The sequence below is a fragment of the Lacerta agilis genome, chromosome 3 (genome assembly GCF_009819535.1).
Source record: "Lacerta agilis isolate rLacAgi1 chromosome 3, rLacAgi1.pri, whole genome shotgun sequence".
Taxonomy (NCBI): domain Eukaryota; kingdom Metazoa; phylum Chordata; class Lepidosauria; order Squamata; family Lacertidae; genus Lacerta; species Lacerta agilis.
Window position 1 is genome coordinate 62790210 of NC_046314.1, and position 22501 is coordinate 62812710.

The 22501-nt window shown below is 42.6% G+C and overlaps 1 protein-coding gene across 4 annotated transcripts in view; it reads left to right on the forward strand.

Moving 5' to 3' along the window:
* The first annotated feature begins 3449 nt into the window (after nt 1-3449).
* TAB2 (TGF-beta activated kinase 1 (MAP3K7) binding protein 2) overlaps nt 3450-22501 on the forward strand; it is a 57476-nt gene continuing 38424 nt past the window's right edge. For 2 of the 4 annotated variants that reach the window (XM_033143968.1, XM_033143967.1), the window contains exon 1: nt 3450-3809. The gene's annotated coding sequence lies outside the window, so the exon portion shown is untranslated. The remainder of the gene's footprint in view (nt 3810-22501) is intronic. The other 2 variants (XM_033143966.1, XM_033143965.1) reach the window with 2 other exon arrangements.

A 22501-nucleotide genomic window follows, 5' to 3' on the forward strand; every position in this document is an offset into this window, starting at 1 on the left:
TATAATCAAAAGTACAGAAGTCTAATCCTGCAAGTTAAACTTGGTGCAACAAGTATAACTTTCAAAGTCTCATAATGCAGGTTTTGCCCAGTAAAATCGCTTTCATAAAAAATCGCAATTGATGCTATATGATATGACAGTTAAATAAGCATATGTTTCCACTTGAAGGTCACTGTAGAATAATAACAAAACTTTAGAGGGGAAATGGCCTGGCTCGTTCTAAATCTGAAACCATTTTGAATGAAATATTAGCAAGTCTTACTTTGCTCTGCCTCCTATTTGGGCTCAGCTAAACAATAGCCACAAAACTTTTAACAAAAGACTTTACTTCAAACACAGTGGATATGGTAGATGAAATAATCATATCAGAAAAAGTATAAAAGGTGTACTCCAAATATATATCTTACATTGTAATTCTGCACTTTTGCCCTGGTAATATGGACCAGGATCCAAAGAGCTGGGTACGATTTTAGACCTCTTTCCTGAACAGAAGCAACCTGCTGTACCACATCACAAACGGCACTTTGGAAGGTCCCTCTCATATTGAAAATAAACTTGAGGGGCACAAGGCAAAAGTTGCCATGGGAGCACAGTCTTTGGGTAGTACTTTGAACTCAGGTTGTGATAGTTTGTTTCTCAGCATTTCCCACACAGGACCCCTTGCTAGCCCTGCAATAACATTTTAGTCTTCAGGGCTGATTGCATTGCCATGTGCACCTGTTCTGCACAATATATGCAGGTTATTCCATCATCCCTTCCACTTCTATAGCGGTGCTGCTGTGCAAATGCCATGACTTCCAACTTTGACAGTAACATTCCAAAAATTAATCTCCTTCCCCTGACATTGGGATCCAAATAGGTACATTTCCATTCAAAGTGCTCTCCTCAAAGTCTGAAATTGTTGTATCAGTAACCAATTCTTTATTTGGGAGATAGCTGATTCTTTCTTTGGAAGATGGCTCGAAGGAATCACAAACATGTAAACTAATTTAAGCAACTATGTTCAGTAAAAGTTGTGTACTTAACAGATGTGGCTTATCAAGTCAATTCATCTGATATCAGGAATAGTTGTATTTCCTGCTTAAACTCTTTCCTGCCACTGACAGTGCGCAACTCTGAGAGCTAGGAGCAAATATTTAATAGCAATAAAGTGACCATGATTTCTCTGTTCCTTTAATGTCATAATCCAAGCCAGCATCAGAGTGAACTCAGGAGGGTGTGTGTGTTAGGAATTCAGTCTCTCTTTCCAGTCTCCCTGTCTAGACAAGTACATTTCTAGGGTGTTTGCAAATTGTGTTGGGTAAGTGGGACAGATGAAGGATTCTGCTGGTGTACTGCCAACCCCCTGCTGCCCAGCAGTCTCCCTACCTGAGCTGATCAATATGGTCTTAGACATGGTGTTTAGGAGCCTCATATTCTTAGCACTGGAAGATGTCAATATCCATGCAAAGGACACCAGGTTGGGGGCAGCTCAGGACGTCATGATCAGCATCACCACCATGAGGCTGTCCCAAGATGTCATTGGCCCAATACATGTGGCAGAGTGCACATTAGACTTGGTTTTATTGATTGGGTGGGAAGATGGTAGTCTGCAAGTGAGGGATTTTACATCGATTGCCTTGCCAGATCTCTGTTGAGGTTTAGGCTAACAGCAGGTGTATCCTCAAGGTTACCAGATGGTTCTGGGTTTTCTTCCAACTGATTTCAGCAGTTACACACATCCAAAGCACATTATTTTCCTCAAAAAAATCCTGGGCATTGCAGTTTGTTAAGGGCTTTTGAGAATTGTACAGTAACTCTCTGAGGGGTAAACTACAGTGCCCAGAATTATTGGAGGGAAATAATTAGCTTTGAATGTGCTTTAAATATATAGTGTGTGCACAACCAAGTTGGCAGTCAATCTGTGATACCCGGAGATGACTCAGAGTGGCTGAGTGCTATCTCTCTCTTAGCAGAGCTGTGGATTTCATATTTTTATCCTCACCTCCATAAGAATATAAAATTTTACATGGTGCATTGAGATTGCAGAGAATGATTGTTATTGATTATAATTAGTATTTATTGTGCTTTAAAAAATTTGTTTATATGATTTGAGTATGTCTTGATAGGTGTCTCAGAGACTTATACTCAAAAGGCAGGTTACTATTAATTACTGGGTGACATATAAATGAGAACTGAGCCAAAACTAACAAAATAAATTTCAATAGGGACAAATGTATGGTTCTACACATAGGCAGGAAGAACCAGTTGCACAAATATAAGAAGACACGTGGCTTATCAGTAGTAAATGTGAAAAGTATTGGGGTCTTAATAGACCACAAGCTTAACAGCAGCAAGAAAGCTAATGCTATTTGAGGCGGCATCAACAGAAATCTTGTGTCCCGATCAAGGGAAGTAATAATCCTGCTCTATTCTGCCTTAGACCACACCTGGAGTACTGTGTCGTTCTAGGTGCCACAGTTTAAGGATATTGACAAGCTGGAATATGTGCAGAGGCAGATGACCAAGAAGATAAAGAGTCTGGAAGCTAAGCCTTATGAGGAACTGTTGAGGAAACTGGGTATGTTTAGCCTGGAAAAGAGGAAACTGAGAGGAGACATGGCCATCTTAAAATACCAAAGGACTCTCAAATGTGGGGGGAACAAGCTTGTTTTCTCCTGCTCTGGAGGCTAGGACCTGAACTAGTGAGTTCAAGTTACAAGATAGGAGATGCCAACTAAACATCACAAATAACTTTTTGTTGGTAAGAGCTGTTTGGCAATACAATGGTCTCCAAAGGGAGATGGAGGACTCTCCTTCCTTGCAATTTTTAAGTGGAGCATGGATGGCCATCTGTCATGAATGCTTTAGTTCAGATTCCTGCACAGCAGGGGATTGGACTAGATGTCCCCTGGGGTCCCTTCCAACTTTACAGTTGTATGATTCTGTTTTTGCTGATTTTGTTTTTTATGAAGCACACTCTGCTAAAGTTATTCAAGCTCCACATCCTTCATCTTATACTCTAGATTTCTATTACTTGAAGAGCAAATGCGAATTTGGCCAGGAGGAGGAACTGGGGGAAAGCAGATAAATTAAAAGACGGAGAAAGATTTTTGGTAAAGCCATGAGAATTCACAGAACAGTGGAGCGGGGGGAAAACACGTTTCTTCTCATTTCTCTTACAAGACGCGCTCAGATCTGGCACTTTTGCGCTGTTCCTCCTAGTGAGGAACCGAGTGGGCAGTTGAAGCCGATGGCTACAAGAGGCCACACTTCTGTCAAACTGACCTCTGCTCTGCTCAGCATTACTAGCCGTCGCCTAGGCAACGAGAGGAGATTCCCCGCCCCCGCCTGCCCTTCCCTTCTTTTTTTCGCCTCGCAACTCGCTCCTCCTCCTCTCCCACTGCTATCCCGTTAGCACTCGGGGCAAGATCTCGCGATGCTTGCCAACTGGAGTGGCCGCCATATTGTGTGACACTATTTTGATTTGGACTCGGCTGGCTGAGACGCGCAGCGAGAGAAGAAGGAGGTGGACGAGGGGGGAGGGACGGGAGCGACTGGGAAGCCGGAACGGTTCCAAGCGAGGTCGGGAGCGGCGCCTGCAATACACCCACCCACCCAGCCGAGCCCTCCCTTCTTCTGCCCGTCGCTACAGCAGCACCAGTCACGGAACCCCCCTTCCTCCCTCCCCCGGTGGCGGCGGGAGGAGGAGGCGGCGGCTCAGGAGGGGCTCGGAGGTGTCCGCCTCGCCGGTTGGAGGCGGCGGCGGTGGCGCGGGCGGTAGTGGCGGCGGCTGTGGGAGGCGGAGGTGGAGCCGGTGTCGAAGAAGGGTAAGACTGGACTCCGCGGCCGGAGCGGGCCTGGCGTCAACTGGCTCCTTTTCCCTGCAAAACGCTCGGCCCTCAGAGGCCTGAGAGGGACTGGGCATCCCCCTCCCCTGGTCGGGCCCACTCCGGCCTTCGTTTTTTCAGCCGCCCGCCCCGCCGGCGGAGGGAAGAGGCGGCCGGAGAATCCTGAGGTTACAGGCGGGAACAACCCCAGTCAGCCTCCTTTTCCGAGGGGTGACAGCCCTGTGGGGTCGCTTCTGCAGAGAGTGCCTTTGCTCGCAGTGCGGTACTGAGCCAGGTAGTGGTGTGTGTTCAGCCCCAGGGTCAGGATCCCCCCCAGGCAAAGCTGTCACAACCACGCGAACTCCCCAGCTGAGCCCGGAGGCTGCGACTTTTTTATTCCCTTTTCTTACGCGAGAGGGTTTCCTTCCCCCTTTGGCCCAGCCCAACCTGGCTGCTGCCTCCTCCCCACCAACCCCCCGACGGGAACACGCTGCTGCTGGTCTTGGGAAAAGGCTATCCATCCGATCTCGGTGGTCTCCCTGGATCACGTGTGCCACTGTGTCACGGGTAGCGGGTTGTGGCGGGAGGCCTACAAGTCAGGGGGCATCTCTCCTCTCCATGGAAACGAGGGGATGGGGTCGCTTTTGTTGCTGGTGGGGCGCAGGAACGCGGGGAGCGGATCCAGGCGCCCTCTCAGATCTGCAGAGTAAGCCTCACAAGGTGAGAGTTTATTCACGAGTATGGACTACAATTCCAGTACACACTTCACTTGGAATAGAAGGGCAGTGGTCGTGGTGGAGTAATCCCTGTTGAACTTGAATGTGCAAACATGCCTTTAATAGAGGTGGAGTTGTGGTGTCTCTCTTGGTCCAGCCCCCTTGGGGTTTTTATACCTCTGCCCCTATTCCTCTGATTACTGGTGTGGCTAGGACTTCTGTTACTGCAGCTGTACAGCCAGATTCCCCTAGGAGGTTTACTGGAGGAATAAGGATTCTTTGGGTTAGCCATATAGGACTTACCTTTTTTCCTTTACTACTTATTTAAAGTACTGTATGTGCATAGGTGATGTACCATTATTCAGTTATGAGACTTTACTCCCAGGTAATTGTTCCTGGTGCGATTGTGGCAACTTTAATGCCTGAACCTTTGTATTCTTCATTGGGAGTAAGTTTCATTCAGTTCAACCATAGATGGGGTTTTACTTGTAGGTAGATGTGTGTTTAGGATTGCTATGAGACTCAGAGGATTATTGCAGCTTTTCTGTGAAGTCATTTTTTTTTCATTCAGGAGTAGGATTCCAGTCCTAATCCCATTTACCTGGGAGTAAGCCACATTGAACTCAGTAGGACTTCCTTCTGATTAGACATGGTTAGAGTTGTGCTATGATGCATATTTATGCACTAATCACCCAGCTATCCTGTTTGCTCAGGCCTGTAACTCCATTGCTTAGAAGACGTAGTCAGAAGTAGGGTCCATTCATTTAAATGATGCAAATTAAAAAGAAAGAAAGCTCTTTGCTTTAGAACTAGTACTACATGTTGCTTCAAGTGTGGGCAAATCTAGGGAGTTTCTTCAAATTTCACCATCCAACAACGGAGCAACAAAGAAGAACTGCTGCCTATATTAGATTCTGAGGGTGCTGAACCTTTTCCCCAAATCCTTGTCATTTTGATTTTAGGCAAGTTGACATTAGGAAGGGGAAAGAGATACAGAGAAGTGGATTGAAGTGACAGAGAAGGTGACGCAAGGTGGAAGAAAGTGAGCAGCATAAAAAGGGAAGTGAGAGGGAGACAGAGGCAACACCAGCAGGTGAAAGGAAATAGAAGAAGGTGAGCATGGAAGGATAGAGATGTTTGAGAAAGTGAAGAGAATGTGGAAGAAGGGATGAGCAGAGAGAAAAAGGCAACAGGTAGATTAGCCGGTGATAGAAAGAATTATGAAAGAGGATGAGATGAGAACAAGTAACAGAGAAAGGACAAAAACGTGGATGGAGAAGACAATAATAAGGCATAAGGTCAGTGGAGAGAAAAATAAAGGAATGACAGGTGGTGGTGGACAAAATGTGCAAGCAGGTAGGTAAAGAAAAAAGCACCAGCCGGTGGCAGAGGAGGAAAGGTGGTGGTGAAAGTTACAGAAATCAAGAAAGTGATAGAAAGGCTTCTTTTTTGTAAGAAAATGCAAACCTAACAGTGATTTGTGATTTGCTCTCTTGCTCAATATTAACCACAGGCTTTGCTGAGAAGAAAACCCCCAGAAATCAAAGAGATGGTACAATTACTAAAAGGGTTCAAAAGTGTGACCAACAGTACATGAAATATTGGTTGACTTGTACTGGAAAAAAGTCACTACTTCAGTGTGTGATATGTTGTGAGATGCCAGCACTATTAAGTATACATTAAAAGTGAAAATGTGAAAGCGGACCATATGTTCTTGGTTAGGAGTTAGAGATGGGTCTCTACCCTGGACTTGTTGGAGACTGCAGAACTAGGAGATAAGTTTGTGAGTCAGAGTGGTGATAGTTCCATTTTATAAATGAAGAGGGGAGCCTTGAGCTTGGCCACCTAATCTGTGGATGAGCTGGGATTTGCACTTCAGTCTAGAATCCTGAACCCTTTCAGAGGATGTAATATTGGAGTTACTTGCCATGTATAAAGGCATGTACTCGGACCAGCCACTGTAGAGGCCTTGGAGAGGTGATAGAGAACTTTCCCTTCATGAACTTGAAGATCTTTTTTAGTTAATGCTTGATGAGTTTCCCCCCTTCTTTTGCACCAAACAGTTCCTTCCATTGACTTCCACTATCTGGATTTGATCTAGAAAGTTTGGGTTAGTTATTTATTAAAATATTTATATTCCACATTTCCTGTTCCTTTTAAAGAGCATTCAAGTTGTGTAATAATATTTCAATTAAAACAATGATAGATTATTTAAAAAGCATATACAGTACAAAAATTGAAAGGTTCAAACAACTATTTTGGACAGTATTTAGTCATAGCCTAAAAGTCCTGCAAAACAGAATAGTATTTATTAAGCCCTGGAAAGTCATCAATGATGGGGGCATATAAACAGGGAATCCCAGTGTCTGAACACCACTGAACATTGGAAAGGCTTGTTTCCAGGTTCCCACTAGATGTACTTCTGGTTCTAATTCACTGAACTTTGGAGGTAATGATCAGCATCTTAAATTGTCATGTTAAGTGAACCAGCCAAAGCAGCTGAAGTTAATAGTGGTCACATAGTCTCTAGCACTTTCCATAGTAAAAATTATTACTGTTGCATTCTGCACAAACTAAAGGTTGCAAGCACTGTTCAAGGGCTGCCCCGTGTAGTGTGCTTCAGTCATCCAACCTGGATGTCACTAAGACACGTGTGACCCTGGCCAGACCATCTTTTTCCAGGAACCTAACCTGAGCAAAAGCATTGTTGGCCATGATTGCTATATTGGCATCCAGGAGCAAATAACTTTGGCACTGATTTTTTTTTTTTAAGAGAAGCAAAGCCCTGTACAGGTTATATTCCCATTCTTGGATCAGCTTTCCTATTGACCAGTAGCAATTAGATCATATGCATTCATTTACTGCTAAACACCAGCTAAGAGCCTCCACTGGTTCCTTGGACTTGGGACAAAAAGGAGATAAAGAATTGGGTGTCATCACAACAGCGGTGCCCCCAAATTCCTGAATAACTTCCTAGCAGTTTAATGTAGATGTTAAATACTTTAGAGGGCAGAACGGAACTTTGCTGAATCTTACAGACTGGAAGTAATGGAGCTGAGCATTAGTTCCCCCACCCTGTACCATCACCTGGAACCTACTGTCAATGAGGACTAGGACTACCAGAAAATTGTGTCCTAGGCCCAGCTCCATCCTGACAGTAGAGAATGATACCACAGTCATGGTACTGAAAGCAATTGAGAGGTCCCATGAAACCCAGAAGGTTGTGCTTCCTCTGTCCAATATATAGCAGGTTTTTTTCCTCATTTTCAATGGGTTTTCATAAAGATAAACTGGATTTAGTTCTATGTGTATGAGTTAGAATTAGCTGTGTTGAAGTGTCTGGCTAACGTGGTGTTCCCTTCCCTTTCCTCTACCCATTTTGCCTGGAGAAGGGCTTCAGTAATGTTCACTTTCAAAGATGGGAGCAATGCCGTCCCATCAGATGTCAAGGAAATAAACATCTATCTGGCTTTTAGAAGAGATCTGAAGGCAGCCTTATATGGGGAGGTTTTAATGTTTGAAGTTTTTAATGTTTTAATATTTTGTTGGAAGCTGCCCAGAGTGACTGGGACAACCCATTCAGATGGGAGGCATATAAAAAATATAATCATCATCATCAAGGCTGCTACCAGTTTCCAGATAAACCAACTTCAAGCCTTGGTTCATGAAGCTGGCTTTTTAAGTTTGTTTTAAGCCACAATCTCTGGTTTGTATGTAATACCAAGCAAGGATTATTTGAAAGTGGAACTTCAAGGTTTCTTCTTGCCATGTGAGAGCAGGTATGTGTGTGCATGTGTAAGCAAGCCTGAGGCTTTGCTGTGACTCACTTTAGCTCTTGCACATAGTGCTAAACCATCCTTGTGTCACATGTGAAGTAGCTTATTAAATCTATGTACTAACTAGTTTTTAAAAAAGGTTTGCAGCCAGCAGCATTGGACAACTCTCCCTCACCTTGTTAAATCTCAGAATGAGAAAAGAGTTTATGGTATTGGGGTGGGGGGTAGTAGGTCTAGGGTAGGAGATGCTACATTGTATGAAATCCTTCATTGTGTATTTACCAAATTTGGCAGTGGTACTTAAGAGTAAAAAGCTTTGCTGCAAATATATATTGGGTTTGTGCCTATATTTTTGGATGATAGTATTTTCTTTTGTTTGGGTTAATTTTAGTTAGCTAAAAGCAATTTCTGTTTGTTGGAACAGCTGGTTTGCTGCTTTTATCATGCTGCTAGATCACGTGTATTTTTTGGAAGAGTTCAGCAGTTGTTAAAAGCCATATAAGTAAACTTTTCAACAATTACTTTTGATGAACCATAGTTAAGATATCCCTTTTTGAGTTTGAGACAGGATGGGTAAAACTGGGACTGCCATTGATAAAGTGTGAACACTAGTTTTCTTTTTCTAAACTGTATGAAAGTACGTATTTGGAAGACAATTTACTAAGGGACAGAATTTTAAGAAGGAAGCAGTAGTGAATGCTGTACTATCTGAGTAGAATTCAGAGTTGTGCTCTTACAATTGTTCTGTCTCCACAAGCATTGCAGCTTGCTAGATGGAATGATCCACCCTCTCCCCCCATGTGCTGCTCTGGGGTTTCTCCCAACCTTCAAGGGCCATTTCATGGAGAGGGGAGGGAGCCCTGTTGTGTAAGCGGAAATTCTTGCACAAGTATTCCCCTGATGGGGCTGATGTGCTGAATCCAGCCCTTTGAGGTTGTACACACTGTAAAGCAATGTTTAGATCCTGGTCTAGTGCATATTGGATATGGCATGCAAATATTGGGTGTTAACTAAGAATATAATGTGTGTCATCTACATTTGTAATCTTTAAAAAGTTAGTGTCACTAGTGGAATGTTTGCTGAGTAGACATGCAATAACTGCTGGAGCTCTAGGCATTTGGTGGTAGTAATATGAAACACAAAAGCACTGGATAATAATATGTATACTGTATTCAGTAATAACAACAGGTGAGATCTGCTTGAAAATGTTGCAGTGCAGAGTGCACCAGTTCAGAGAGTTAGGCCCTTTTTCCAGAGCCATCTCCCCTTCTCTGACTTTGCCATACCCCTTCACTTGATACTCAGCATTCTGTAGCCACAGAGCATGCTCAAGTCTTACCTCTTAGCATTTTTTCCTAAATTTCGTTTGTGTGTCTACAAAGCTTGGGCTTCCCCCGAGCACTCTGATAGCTCCTGCTTTTTCCAATTGGTGCTGTTTTGGTTCTAATCCTGTCAGCACTTGACAGCTGGGATTGCTGTTAAAGTAATAATTTTAATGCAGTTGTTAAGAGTTTAATAACAATATTTTGAATTTTCATAGAAACCTTAGCACCTTCCATTAGAGTCAGTTGCTGAAAAGCCAGAAATCATTTTAATTAGTTGCTGTCAATTTTCATTTAAGTAATACTTATCAAAAAGGCAAAGCATCTTACCTTTTGAATTTCAAATGGAAATGTAGTATTGCTATCCTGAGTCTATAAAAATTAATTGTTGCCTCAGCTGCATTTCATATCTTTCTTCATGATGATAAGATGAAACGTTTACATTCACATCGCTTAATGTATGTGGTTCAGCCTAATTTGCTCAGTGTAAATTTTACTATTCTTTATTCACTAATATTACTGAATGAGTTAAATAGTTGAGTATTGACACTGGAAGGGGCAAACATTTCAACTCTTAGCAGTCATAAGTTTTGAATAGGGCTAGCAAAGAAGTGTGCCCCATACTGTACTCTGAGGGGCACACCAGAAATCTGTCATAAGCTAATTTTTTTCACATAAATAAACTACACTTCCGCCATAAACCGTATGCTGGAGAGGTACAAGAGATGATCTAGCCGCTGTTTCATACGTAGCATTTCCCTATATGGGAATGAACCCTACATACAAAAATGACACATATAAAGAAGTTGTACCTGTTCAGACCACATTTTGTTGGAAAAATGTATTGTAACCCAGTGTTTTTCAACCTTTTTTGGGCAAAGGCACACTTGTTTCATGAAAAAAATCACGAGGCACACCAGCATTAGAAAATGTTTAAAAAATTAACTCTGTGCCTATATTAACTATATATAAAGTAATTCTCTTGAATAGGAATCAAATAAACACAAAGAAAGTATTTTATAATTCTTGGACTTAAGAGCAGGGGTCCCCAAACTAAGACCCGGGGGCCGGATGTGGCCCAATCACCTTCTAAATGCTGCCCGCGGATGGTCCAGGAATCAGCGTGTTTTTACAGAATTGGAACCTGTCCTTTTATTTAAAATGCATCTCTGGGTTATTTGTGGGGCATAGGAATTTGTTCATATTTTTTTCAAAATATAGTCCAGCCCCAAGTAAGGTCTGAGGGACTCTAGTCTTGTACCTGAGTGACTTTTTGTGACAAAGACATGAGTGGAGAAGCTCCTGAGACATCCCGACATGATATAATTAACTGCCATGCCACACTTGAGAGCCCAGCCAATGTGGTGTTTCCCTTTTTTGTGATGATCTTGTGTACAATTCACGGCAGTGGTTGTCCACATACCTGTGCACGGCAGTGGTTGTCCACACCGTGCTGTCCCCCTGGGACCCTCACCATGGGCAGTGCCCTGGGACGCTTGACTTGCCCCCCCCCAGCGGTGCACAGCATGTGTGCTGCTTAGGGTGCTGGAGCAGCTAGCTCCTCCTCTGGCAATTAGGCTTCCTTGGGTTTTTTTTTATTCCTCCCTCCCTGCTTTTATTTTGGGGGAGAACACAATAAAGAGCAGGATCACTTCTGGTGAAGTCTGTAAAACTTAAGAGTCTGAGCATCTCACAATAATTTATTTGGTTATAAAAACAAAAGCATGTGCTTCAAAAATATCCACTTCAGCCCCTGGTCTCCTTTAAATAATGATCTTTAAAATGACAACAGTATGATGCAACATTGAACAAATTGGGCAGGTGTGTCCAAGCAACTCAGAACCACAGTTTTCAGTTAGGAAAATTAGTGATGTTTGTTTATAAGATTGTTAAGGCTCCAAAACTATAACGAATGACCAATGCATAAGGTTTGCACTGATGGACACAGAAAGCCCCAAGCCCCACCTCCAGCAGTGGGGCAGATCCATTGCTGCATCCAAAGTTATACTTTTGCTGGCCAGGACAAAAGGTGAGAGAATGGTTGTTGATTTGCCTGTTGCACTAGTTCAGGGCGGGTCAGAAACGCAAACCAGCCGGCGAGAAGCGCCCCTCATTCCGCCCTCCAGCGAAGCCCCGGGCCAAGCCCTTCCCGAAGGGAAGCTCCGCTAAGGCAGCCTCAGAAAGCGAGCCTGCTCCTTCCTCCTGCAGACTCGGGGACGACAGGGCTCCCTTCAGAAAACCGCTGCCGCCGCTCCAGCCTCCCTCTTGCCGCCTTCAAACCTCTTCCCTCGCTTGACCACCAGAGCTGCCTCGTGCCCGCTACTTACCCGCCACGACCCCTCAGGGCGCCGGCCGAGCAGCGCAGCCGAGCGAGGAGGTTGCGGGGGAGGCGGCGGCGGCAGCGAGACCAACTCGTCCTCCTCGCGCCGCCAAAATCTCACGCACGCGCATGCCACCAAGCGCCATCACCACACACGCCTTTGCGCCTTTATAGCACGTTGCCGGCCCCGCCCCTCACCCCGCGTTGGCCCATTTCCCAGTCACTTTAACGGGATCGCACTCCTATTGGGAAAGAAGCTGCAACCGGACTTCTTCTCCCTCCACTTAGGAGCAGCCCAAGTTCCCAAATCCGATTGGCCTCGGAACCCCACTCGCGACAAGGCGCGTGCGGAGCGCAGGACCCCTTCAGGGCCACGCCGACGGCCGAGGAGGCGGGGAACTCCGGCAGGCCGGAGGGCGCAGACGATTGGCTGGCGGGAGGGCGAAGGAAGGAGGGAGGCACTTTTGAGGCAGCCGGCGTCTCTTTTCGGCTCTGTGTACAAATGCGCGGGCTGACCCTGATTAGCTGAAGGACGGCAACAACAACGGCCAGGACGTTTTTCCCACGGCACACCAGGCAACATCTCGCGGCACACTAGTGTGCCGCGGAACAGTGGTTGAAAAACACTGTTGTAACCCATCCTAACTTTAATATTAGTTAGAGGAAAGATATCCAGTTATGCAGCTATTTCAGAAGTAGAATGTAGTGTTTACTCTGTCACTGTTTTGTGTTGAGAATATTCTGTTCCCCCTTCATCTTAATCAGCAAGAGCCACTTTAAGTGGAGAGATTCCTATTTGTCATATCTAGTTCTAGCTGATCCATAAGATTAATTTATTATTAAGGCTCATAGAGAGCACCTTGCAAGGAATTTCAGTGCAAAACTACTTTGGTGATAGGTGTGGATCAGAAAATGGTCCTAGAAATTGGGAGGCCTCCCATCTCCCATAAGTGGTTTTTGGCCTGGCAAATCATTGCTGGGATATTTAAGCCTACTTTATTAAATATTTGTCAGTGGAAAGGGGTGAATTGCATCTAATTGACAATGCAACATGTATACTCAGACATAACTTCTGTTGAATTCAATGGGGCTGACCCCCAGGAAGAGGGTTGCAGCCCCAATCATATTTAGAAAAGACCCATTCATATGAACAGATTAAGTTAGTTGTGAGATGCTTAAAGTTGATTGATTTCTATAGATCTACTCTAAGTATGATTTACATTTTTTAAAGTCCAGTTTCCATTGTGATAGTGAAGTGAAACTTCGGTAAAGAGAGAGTATTTTTAAGGCCGAAGTCAAAATAACTGAATACATAGGGTACCATCTGCCATCAAGCATTGTGGTTAAGAATAATGGAAAGAGTCTGCATGCCAGATAAAGTAGAGTTTCTGAACTCGCTACAAATTCATGGCTGAGCAATCTCAACTCCATTGAATGTTTCAGCAGCATTTAACATTCAATCACTGTCGCTGTCGTAGTAGTTCCTTTTTCTTTTTTTACAAGAGAATAAAAAAACATATTGATTCAAAGTTTGTTATTTTCAGTTGTACTCAAAGTTGTACTCAAAGTTCCTTTTTCTTTTTTTACAAGAGAATTAAAATACATATTGATTCAAAGTTTGTTATTTTCAGTTGTACTCAAAGTACAAATATTTAAATAGCCAAACTGAAATTTGTTTCTTTCAGCAAAGCACAAACTTTCTTTGAAACTTTTATTACTTCATTGGCACTATCTATGTTGTATATAATTATTACTTCAGTAAATTTGTTGTAAAAAAGCAAAGTCAGCGAAGATCTTGAAAAATCAAGTTAATCCGTGCTTAATATATTTTATGGCAGAAAAATAAACCTAGGCAACTAAATATATTACACTATTATTTTTGAAACATATGAAATGCAAGGTACAGTTCCATTAAAATTCAGTTTTCAGTGGTTATGTGCCCAATAATTGATGAAATGATTTCTAGAGAATGTTTTGTTGCTGTACCTGTGTAAAGTTTCCCATCAGAAAATCTGAATGGGGTATGGGGGGAATGTTTTTCTTGCAGGACACAGTGTTTTAACAGTTCTAGAAATAATTAAGTCAGATACAAGGAAAGTCACTTTGTGATAAACATGGCCCTTCTATAAAATGGCAGTGCATGGTCATTTTTTATGGGAATATGGAAAATTGTACCCATACTATTCTGAGCATGCATGCAGATCAAATTTCACTTTCTTTAGTGATAAGCAATTTAAAACTTACTCAATCCTGTTAAGAGCATGTGTGGAATTCAGTCAGCTTTTACTGCAAGGAAATAAATGCTTCAGAACAGGAGGTCTGTTGTTGTGCTTAGTAGTTGAGAGTAAAACTTCTGTTTTGGAGCTGCAGGGCATGGCATCCTTTAAAAAAAGTCAGCGATAAAAGACAACATTCAAGTTCTAACTTCTACATTAACTGCTAATATGTATTTAACATTTCCAGATTGAAATGTGTATTTAACATTTCCAGATTCATATATCTATAAAGGAACATGCCTTTTTCTTACGCAGATCAGTTAAAATAGAATCAGTGGTGCTGCCTTTGAATTTAGTTTGTTTAATCTGTGCAATTGCAATCTTGTCTATAATGCAAACAGGCAAATCTAGTGGGGTTAAGGGAGAAGTGAATGTATGCAGTACTGTTTAGGGCTACTGCCTTAGTTTAATGACACTAGGTAAAGGTAAAGGTTCGTCTGACCGTTAGGTCCAGTTGCGGATGACTCTGGGGTTGCGGCGCTCATCTCGCGTTACTGGCTGAGGGAGCCGGCGTACAGCTTCCGGGTCATGTGGCCAGCATGACAAAGCTGCTTCTGGCGAACCAGAGCAGTGCATGGAAACGCCGTTTACCTTCCCACCGGATCAATAACTATTTATCTACTTGCACTTTTGACGTGCTTTCAAACTGCTAGGTGGGCAGGAGCTGGGATCGAGCAACGGAAGCTCACCCCATCGCGGGTATTCGAACCGCTGACCTTCTGATCAGCAAGCCCTAGGCTCTGTGGTTTAGCCCACAGCGCTACCCGCATCCCTTTAATGACACTAAGCTACATAAATTTATACAATTTTAGTAAATTCTAAACATTTTGTTGTGTTTCTAGTGATTGCCAAAGAAGAAGTTCTTTCCCATGTCTCGTTGCTTCACAGCCTTGTGCAACTTGGGCTGTTATTCAGACAAAGCTTTGCTTTCTTTGGATATCCACAATATGTGCATGTGCACTTGGAAGTTCAATTGGACTTCCTTCAATGTGAGTGTAGATGAGATTGAAGTTTTAAGGCAGTACACAAGGCAGCTCTGCAAATTATGTGTGGGATTGTTAGTCTACAAAAAAAGTTAATAGTCTGCTGGTCATGCATATGTATGTTAGTCATCTTTGCTCATTGGTAGCTTAAAGGAAGGAGAAAGTAGCACCAGTCTCTATATAAATGCTTGCCTACTTAAAGTGCATAAATGCTTCCCTACTTAATTGTTTCAGATGAAATTCTCACAAGACTTGGATGATAAGGCAAGTGCCCCTTTACAAGAACATCACACAAGAGACTGCACAAGTAGAACTCAAGCATGAGGCCCAGAGTTCTAATGGGCCCATTGCCATGTGGGGGGGGATGGAAGCCAAATTGTATATCATGCTTGAGATGAATAGGCAAACTTATGTGCATCTGGATGAGATGGCTAGATTAGATATAATGAAATTTACTAGAGGCAGTCAGAAACAACGTTGGAACAGAACACACAATATTCTGAACAGTGAACTGTTGGTCCAACCCCTTCTTTTAGAACAAAGAAAGTGAGTGTGCTTTTAGAGGTCACTCTAGAACTTGCTAAAGAGAGAGTGAGATACTTGCCACCCTGTTTAAGAGAGAGATAATGTATGCCACCCTTTGTGACATGCTAAAGAGTGCCAGAGTTTCTGGAATTTCCTATGCACTGGAGACAATAAGCTGTGGTAGCAGGTGTGTTCCATATTAGGGACACTGAGGTACCTGGTATAGTAGGGCTACTGGCACTGAAAATATTTATATGCCTAGAACTTAACATGAGTAAATGAATTAAACCTCTGATACTAGAGCCTAGGTAACGGTATCTAAATTTATCACATGTGCATAAATTTTCTGTCTTTTCTGGCTAGAAATATAAATCAGACATCTAGGTGTTTATGCTTAAAATTAAAATAAGTTAATAATCTTGATAGTGTTTGCACAGCTAGATGTCACTCTGGTTACAGCTTTCTTTGAAAAGGGGATGTGTAAAGAAAAGGTGCATTGAACATCTGGTTTCTCTGCAGCATCAGCATGGGTACGTTTGAGTGGCTTTAGGAGCAGGAACTTTTCTTTAAACCCCCATTTGGGCATTCATCCTCACACAATTACAAATGCATAACAGTGAAGAGTAGGGCTACAGTCATTGGCCCCACTCCGTCTGTTGTGTCCCCCACTACCTGGCTGCACTGCATTCTATGTGTTGGAGGAGAAAGTCTGAAGTGGAGCACTTACTCTATAGGCTTCTTGTGTGATTTAGAAATGGAACATGTAGAACAAGCTTCCCTCTTTAGACTTTGCCCTTCCAATATATGTAGGGTGGCAGGGCTGGACAGTGGGTTCAACAGAGGCGGTGCAGCCAGCAATGAAGTCCACCTCCCCCTACCAAAGACAATTGTAATCTCCGTGGCACAAGCAATTCATGTATCATATTTTTACAAGTGCATATAAAATGTTACATGTATGCAAAGTTTTTTGTTCTTCCTCAGGTTATTATTATTGTTTGATTTATTACCTATCCTTTTAACCATATGGTCCCCTGGTGGATCACAACAATCTAAGCAACATCAGAAACAATTTTAAACAAATTACTATCACAAGAATGGGGTGGGTCCTAAAAGTGTAAGTGTCAAGTGTCAAAAGGCTGAGGTAAAGAGGTGCATCTTCAGTATGCAATGAAAACTATATATTGAAGTTGCTGGGTGTATCTTTGGGATGGAATTCCACAGCTTAGGGGCTGCCTCCTCCTGTGTCACTACCCCTGAACTTCTCAGGGCTGTGGAACTACCAAGAAGGCCTAGAACAGGCATCCCCAACCAGTGGCCCTCCAGATGTTTTGGCCTACAACTCATATGATCCCTAGCTAGCAGGACCAGTGGTCAGGGATGATGGGAATTGTAGTCCAAAATATCTGGAGGGCCGAAAGTTGGGGGTGCCTGGCCTAGAACCATATTTGATGAGTGGGTTCTCATCTAGTCTAGCAGTGTGTTCTGTATTTTTCATTAACTTCCTCTTCTTCATTTGCATTCTAGAAATCTCAGGCCCATGTCTTCTCTTGCTCTAAGGCAGATGTTGCCAGTTTCTTCTTCAGCTCTAGCCTGGCCAAGGGTGGTTTTTTTATAAGTCAAAAACATAATGGAAACTAAAGGGTTGGTCTTTGATGTGGGATATCTAGGTAAAATTCTCACTTGGTTGTGGGTGATCATGGCCTAAGACAGGATTCTTTTTCTTTAAAGCAGCGGTTGTTACAGTTGGTTTGTATATATGGTGCACTGCAGTGCTTCTCCTTCAGCATTCTAAAGAATGGTGATCTTTAAGATCTGTTAGAGTATGGGGGGAAATTGTGGAGGGGTTCAGCTGTCTTAGTGCCTCCACTCCGCTTTGAGGAAAGACACTACCATCTTTCATCAGAGTGCAACATTGGGATGACTGGCTGAGTTAGCCTTGGATAATTCCATAGTTGTAAGGAAAAGCAGCAACATTTGGGCATTTTAGTTCAAAAGCTGATTAAAGGGGAATGAGGCATGGCAGAAGTTATAAAATTATGTATGATATGGATCAAGTGATTAGGATAAGTCTATCAATACTGATGGGGCTCCAGTACTTTGGCCACCTCATGAGAAGAGAAGACTCCCTGGAAAAGACCCTGATGTTGGGAAGGATGGAGGGCACAAGGAGAAGGGGACGACAAAGGATGAGATGGTTGGACAGTATTCTCGAAGCTACTAACATGAGTTTGGCCAAACTGCGGGAGGCAGTGAAGGATAGGCGTGCCTGGCGTGCTCTGGTCCATGGGGTCACGAAGAGTCGGACACGACTGAACGACTGAACATCAATACTGATAAATCTATTGAACTTGAGCTGTAGAGGCAGTGTGTATCTTAGTACCACTTGCAGGGGAGCAGCAGGGGAATATGGTTACTGTTTTCAAATCCTTCTTGTGGGCTTCCTAGAGGCATGTGATTGGCCACTGTAGGCAAACAGGATGTTGGGACTAAGTGGACCTTTTCATTGATCCAGCACAGATACTCTTAAGGGTCTGTAGTTGTTCTCCTTTTTACTATAGAAAATGAAGCTATAGTCTTATTTTTGCCAGTTTCTGTGGAAAAGCCCACATCTGCATTTTTAAATTGGCCCCTTTAAAACCCACAATTTAGTATTTTTGCTGGGAAAGCATTAGGAAATTGGAATTGGTGAGATTTGGAATATTAACTTTGTGTTTGAGATAGAATAATAGTTGAACATTCTCTACAACTTATCTCCTCTTAAAATTTATTTAGGACTCTTCACAAAGGTGACTGTCAATTTTCTTTTTGACATGGTGGTGGATCTTTGTATATATGTATGTTTCAGCCTATAGTTCTGAACCTACTTGTGGCTGATTTTTCTCCAGTTCCTCCTTTGCACTGTAGCTTCTGTGCCATATCCCAAGTTTCCTCTTTAAGTCCTCCAACGCTTAGGAGACCCATCAGCTACCCTCACCTGGTTCAGGCAGCTAGTCAAAGCCATTTCCAGGGTGTGGCTGCTGTCACATGCTGACAGTTTTTAGGAGCCAGAGCTGAGTGTAGGGTGGGGACCAAAGGTGGGCAAACTACCACTGAAGGAAAATGACTTGTCCCCCTGCCAGGTGTAAGAGTTGCAGAATGTTCAAAATTCCTTTCTAAAGAAATTATTGGCCCTCCCTGCTGGTATTCCTACTGCGTATATCCATGCAGAAGTGGGTTGGCCTTCTGATCAGGCAAAAAAGCAAGTTCAGCTCTTAAATTTTCAAAAGAGAATGCTAACTATGCCATCTTCACACTTGGTTTCTATAGTTTATGGCTCACCCCCTTAAATTCTGCTTTACACATACAATCCAGTGACATATATCAATCTCTGTTGAATTTTCTTGCGTACGAGAGAGCTTCTTTGACTGATGTGTTAACTATCCATTCTTTGAGATTTTTTAGACTGTATCCATGTTTCAAGGTAGACCATGAAAAAGCTACCTATTTGGAGTTAATTACTCTGGCTCCCCATAAAATTGCTTTTACAGAATTAAGACTTGGTGTTTTATGCTCTGCCTTTTTGGATGGCAACTATAAGAAATTCCCCTGGGAACAGCATTTCTGTGTGAGGTGTAAAACGGCACTGAGGGCATTGTTCACTATATTACTCAGTGCCCTCTATATAAGATCCTGATGAAGAATACTTGGTGTGAGTTTACTCACAGAAATAATTTTGTTACACCAAGTGAGTTTGTGTGATTTTGTTGTTAGAGAAGGTTTCAATTGCATTACCTTGTGTCTGTCTGTATTTGTGCTAGCTGCTAGGAAATTGAAGAGTCATAATTTGTGGCTCATCTTTGAGTGTTTGTTATCCTTGCTGTGGTTTATAGCTAAACAAATAAATTGCTACTACTTATACTTTGATAGCTGAAGCTTGGGGTTCATAAAAGGATTTGAAAAACTTACCGTACATTAAACCAAGCCTTTAAATTGTTCAAAGTTTCTTAACATGGGTGGTATTCAACTAAATTTTACTCAGAGTAGACCCACTTGAAATTGGTAGCCCATTAGGTCTTCTCTGAGTAAAACATAGTTGAATACCACTCCCTGTCATTACTGTTACGTTATGTACACACTTGCACAATTTTCAGTTGCACACTAATTACTTTTTTCATATGGGGGCAGATAGCTTCAGCAACTGGCAGCAGTTGTAGGTACAGGTAGGGTGCAAAAACTGATTAAGTAGTTTCGCTTGTCCTGATGCATTTTGCAAAGAAGATTATTTCTCTGCATTTCTGTTGGTGTATCATCATTCTCTCAGAACACCTTGTATATATCAGGTAGATACTCTGTTGCTGAATTCAAGCCAAAGGTACTGCTGAAAAGCCTGGAGTAGTGCATGTTTACATGGCTACATTCTTAAGCCTTTTAAACTACACCACAGGCTAAGCATTTATATAGACATAATGTTGCTGTGTCTCCAAGTCATAGTTTGAAGCATTAGGAGCTCAGTTCCATGGTTTGCCGTTAAAGGTGATCTAGGCAAACTTTGGTTTGCACAACTCATAGTTTGACAAGTTTGGGTGTAATAGCAAACAATGGCTTGCTGAGAGAGAGAAATGGAAGGGCAGGAAAGGTAGCTGGAATATACAAATTGCAAGGTTTGTTCATGTAATGTCCAATGAGGTCTCAATGTGGATGGAAAATAGAGCTAGAAGCTTGATGGTTACTTTTGCAAGAAGACTTTCATATCAATTGAGATACTGTTCTTTCTCAAACTTTTAAGGAGCCAGCATTTCATGGTGATAGACTAGGAGCATAGCTGTCAACTTTTCCCTTTTCTTGCGAGGAATCCTATTTGGAATAAGGGAATTTCCATTTTAAAAAGGGAAAAGTTGACAGCTATGACTAGGAGTTGTGAGCATGGTAGTATTTTGTTCAGATTGGCAAGCATAATCATTGTCAGCAGAGAGCTTCCTTGCACACTTTCCTCACATTCAGTTGCCTGGTTTGCATATGGCATTAATTAAACAATGGCTTAATGTTATGTGTGAATCAGGCCCAGGAGTTTAACTATGGTTAAAGGTTGCTCAGTAACCAAGGTTTGTAGTTGGTTTCTATATCTTTGTTAATGCTGACCATATATTAGTGTTACCTTTGAATCTAGACTATGGTTAAGAAGCCATCACCACCCAAAAATTATGGAGGTGCAAATGAAGATCAGTAGAAAATTCAAACAACCTGCAAGGTTCTGCTGCTCTTGCAAGTAGTTCTAACTATTCTATGATGTAATAAACCAAGGTTTAATTTTCATCTACCAGATGCCTCAGATTTAACTATGGCTTGTTATCCATGGTTAATGTTAACTATATTTATAATTAGCCATGGTTTAATGTTAATGTGCAAACCAGAAGAAATGCAAAAGAGTTCTAGTGCATGGTGTTAGTAGTGTTCATCACTTGGAAATACATATATCCTATTTTATATTCAGCAGTAATGTTTTAATTTTGCATTTAAATCAGAAACCAAGGTAAGTCCAGTACCTAATTTAGGAGTTGTTGCTCTCAGTGGCTAGCAAAATAACCTCAGTTTTGTGCTGTAATTTATGGCCAGACATGGAATAATACTTACTGTGTTGAAGTGACTGTGCAGCCTGGTGCAAAGTGAGTGAATGGCCCTGCCACTTTTTCTTAAGAGTGGGATTATTCTTTTAGATCACATTGGATTTTGAGGGTTGTTAGATGTGGTGAGAGATACCCTTACTGCTTCTGACCACACCAAAGCTGAGACAAAGTGCAGATAGAACCATAACCTCCCCTTGAATCTTTTAGAATGTGTCAAATGATTTGGGCCACACGGTGCTGTACAGGTGCTTAGAAGCAGGAGGCATCTTGCTGCTACTTCCAAATGTCTGTAAAGCCAGGCCTAACATAAAACACTGAGCACCACCTCAGAGAGCCAGTGTGGTGTAGTGGTTAAGAGCGGTAGAATCGTAATCTGGTGAACTGGGTTTGCGTCTCCGCTCCTCCACATGCAGCTGCTGGGTGACCTTGGGCTAATCACACTTCTTTGAAGTCTCTCAGCCCCACTCACCTCACAGAGTGTTTGTTGTGGGGGAGGAAGGGAAAGGAGAATGTTAGCCGCTTTGAGACTCCTTCGGGTAGTGAAAAGCAGGATATCAAATCCAAACTACTACTACTACTCTTCTTCTTCTTCTTCTTCTTCTTCTTCTTCTTCTTCTTCTTCTTCTTCTTCTTCTTCTTCTTCTTCTGTGTGTGTCCAAGGACTGGAACTGGGAAGGGGGTTGAGAGCACCACAGTTACTGTTTTTAAATCTCTTCCTTTGAGGAATAAGAACCTTTGAAATTGTTACCCCAAAGCATTTAATGTAATGGGCTTCTTCTTTAGCCTTGCATTCCTCTTGGAGTGCTGCCATTATTATTATTATTATTATTATTATTATTATTATTATTATTATTATTATTATTATTATTATTATTATTTTATTTGTACCCCGCCCATCTGGCCGGGTCCCCCCAGCCACTCTGGGCGGCTTCCAACAGATATTAAAATACATTAAAATATCACAGATTAAAAAATTCCCCAAACAGGGCTGCCTTCAGGTATTTTCTGAATGTCAAATAGTTGCTTATCTCTTTGACCTCTGATGGGAGGGCGTTCCACAGGACGGGCGCCCTCTGCCTGGTTCCCTATAGTTTTGCTTCTCGCAGTGAGGGAACCGCCAGAAGGCCCTCGGCACTGGATCCCAGTGTCCGGGCTGAATGATGGGGGTGGA